Source organism: Lactuca serriola, chromosome 5, assembly GCF_051521515.1.
Source record: "Lactuca serriola cultivar US96UC23 chromosome 5, Lser_US96UC23_V15, whole genome shotgun sequence".
Classification (NCBI taxonomy): domain Eukaryota; kingdom Viridiplantae; phylum Streptophyta; class Magnoliopsida; order Asterales; family Asteraceae; genus Lactuca; species Lactuca serriola.
Window position 1 is genome coordinate 307,927,911 of NC_136412.1, and position 3,700 is coordinate 307,931,610.

Here is a 3,700-nt window from a genome sequence, read left to right on the forward strand (position 1 = left end):
TATACTCATCTAAATAAATAAAATATAAAACAATCTATAAATAAAACAACTTATAATTATTTAAATGCTTATTATATCCACAAAGTCACATTAGTCAATAAAGCCATGACAATGACCATAAAGTTGTGACGATGACCATATACTTTTGCACTATGGATATCGAGAGAAATACAAGACTCATAATTGTTTATTCTATAATTTATTCCTCCATTCCCATGGGATGGGATGCGATGAAATAGAAGAAAGATAAAGTAGTTTAAGACTTTCGCTCATATTGTTCATAATTTTGATTTTGTTAAAACATTTTATCAAACATCTTACATGTATCACATAAATTCATAGTTTAATAAAACATTTTGAGATATTCATTTATATTTTAATAAAACAGTTTATCACTCTTATTCATGGTATTCACATCTTAAAAACATACTTGATTTTTGTTGAAGCATTCCATCAAACATTTTGTGTGCAACATACAAATTTACAGTTTATTAAAGCATTTTATGACTCTCATTCACAATGTAATAAAACAATTCATGACTCTCATTCATAATAGCTCAAAAACATACATGATTTTCAACGGTGGTCGACTTCAAATCCAGATCCGGTAAAGGTAAAGCAACAATGGCCGATTTCAGTTTCCCGACGACATTAGCAACTGTTTTTAGTGGTGGTTCGTGGTGGTGACTTCTGGATTGATATCTGATTCGTGGTGGTGGTTTTAAGATCCAGATATGGTGTGATCTGATGTAGGTGTGGTCTGATGTAGATCTAAAAGGTCTTATGCAAATCTAGTGAGATCTGATGCAGATCTAGTGATTCACAAGATATCAGAGAAGTGGTGGAAGAAGTTGTAACGCATGGAAATGGAGATGTTCCTTATTGCCCTTTCAGAATTGGAAGAATTGCATTTTGACCCTTGTAAATAGTACGTAGGGCGTACAACAGAGTACGCTTAGCGTACTAGCTAAGAAGCTAGTATGCAGGGGGGTACCTCATGTGTACGCTTAGCGTACTAATGGTGGATGATTGCGGATCCGAGGCCTCGTACGCTGGGTGTAAGAGGAGTACGCATGACGTATGAGGAGGAAAGGAAAACCCTAAATGTAAGGGTTGTACCCTATATAAGCTATAAGATAGCCTCTTTTTTCCTTGTTTAACCAGCCTCCACACCCTTGAAAACCCTAATTTGTTCATTAGCCATTGTTTGGGTGCTTTTGAGCTCGTATGAAGATTTTTGTGGAGGGTTTTGTGTATCTAGAAGAAGAAGAAGAAAGAGAAGAAGAAGTTTGAATACTTATTCTTTGGAGGAGGGATTTGAGATCCAACTTTAACACCTTCTTTTGGTGGTTTGTGAGGTATAAAGTTCAAACATTGCCATTTTTTTCTTAGATCTACTCCTTGGCATGTTTTTGGTCATTTTGGTCCTTTTTGGTTGGTGATTGGGAGTTCAGGCCGTTTTTGGAGCTTAGCCTTATAGATCTGGACATATTAAGGGTTCCTTGGGCATAAAGGTGCAAACTTTATGGTGGTTTTGGTTTCATGCATGTATTAAGTCGTTTATTAAGCTCTTTTGAGCTCTATAGCCCCATTAAGCCATGATTGCACATAAAGTTGGCAACTTTACGTGATTAACCACCTTAGGGAAGTCAGATCGGAGTTTGGATCGAAGTCTTATTGGATTAAGAGCCGAAGTGGGAAAGTTGGCGAAGCTGATGAGTATGTGGGGCATACAAGCATGTACGTTGTGTATACAAGCCTTTTAAGTTGTACGTTGCGCGTACAGGCTGAGTACACCCAACGTACCCAGCAGGTTGGATTTCTTTTGGGCTTGAGTGGGCATGTTTGTCTTGGGCCATTTTGGGCCATCATAATTAATTGGTTGGGTTGTTGAGTTTTGTTTGGATTTTCTTAAGAGAAGGCCCAACCCATGAAAGGGATTGGGCCCAATTTGGAAAATTGGACCATATTTGGGTCTTAGGTGCTTATTTTGGATTTTGGGCTTTTGGACATTTAGATTGGGCCTCGGCATTGGGCCAAGTTAGAGGATAGGTAAGAAGGTTTTGGACTCTTAGTGTGAGTCGGGACTCAGTTATTAATTTGTGGTCATTTTGGTACTTGATAGCGTGGGGATTTTAGCGGATCTGCAGTTAGAGTTTTGTCTGTGGGTTTCAGCTGTCTGAGGTGAGTCTCATCACTGTATTATGGGTCGAAGGCACCAATTTCAACCCATTTGGTTTATGTTATTGGAAGACCAGAGGGTGGCCCTTGGAATTTGTATGAAAGACCCAAAGGTGGCTCCTGGCAAAGCTGTTTGCAAGACTAGGATTCAAACTCTAGCAATTAAGTAGATAGTTAGTTGTAGATTATATGCTAGTTGTATTTGTGATGCTTGCATGGAAGACCAGGAGGTGGCTCCTATAACTTGTCTGTAAGACCTAGGGTTTTGGCCCCCGACCAGACAAGGAAAGACCATGATACGGCTCGTAGCATAATGGCAAGACTATGGTTGGCACATAGCACCTTTTATTGAATGTTTGATATGTATGATATGTATGACATGTATGTTATGTATGGTATGTGGTATTTTGAGGAACTCAATAAGCTTTGTGCTTACAGTTGTTGTTTATGGTTTCAGGTACTTCGGGTTCGAAAGGGAAGGGATCGACTTGATTGCAGCGCATACACCTATGTTTTTCCACAACAATGTGATTTGGGGATTGTACTCTGATAACTGTTTTATTATAAAATACTTCTAAGTGGTTAAGTAAATAATAAATGGGTGTTTTGATTGTATTAAAAATGAAATTTTTACCTTGATATTTTGGGATGTTACAGTAGTCGTTGGAAGAGCCGGTAGTGGTGATGTTGTCGACATAGGAGACGACGATAAAACCACCACCAGCCACTAGGAGAAGACGAGTTTTCATCATTTCTCTTCATATATGACCACAAAACAACCTTTTTGGCTTTAGATCTTAGAGCTTGCTATGTTTAAGTCGACTACCAGAAAAGTTTGACGAAGCATGAACCACAGATATGGAAGAAGGTGGAGAGGAAGCAGATTTATAAGGAGGCGACTGTGGTGGATTCTCACCGGAACTTCATAGATTTGTAGTAGAAAATTGTAGATCTAGACGCAAATATTGTATATCTAAGGTTGAAATCACAGATCAGGAACTGATTGGAACTTGTACAACTGATGATGGTAGTTCACCTGTGGTGGTCGATGGCAACAGTATATCGAAGATGCAAAAAGAAGAGGCATCGACGATTCAATCCCGTCGTCGGCGGTGATGAGGGTGTCGGTGGGGGTAAGGTCACCGTCAGCGGTGGTGGATATGGTGGTGTTCATCAGAGGTGGTTGAAAATGGTTGAAGAAAATGAGAGATTTTTTTTGTTCTTGCCTAATTATGAAAGAATTTTATCAGGTCAAAAGTTATAGAATGGATTTTACACAAAGACCATTATGCCCTTATTGTGTTATTTCTATTTATAAAAAACTTAAAAAATCAAAATGTTATAAAAGACAAAATTAATGTTAATGATAAGGTAAAAATAAGTACTTCTTAGGGTTCTTAAGCTTTTATGGTATTCATTTGATCTTTTAGCTATATATATATATATATATATATATATATATATATATATATATATATATATATACACACACACACACACTTATAAAGGAAACATTTTT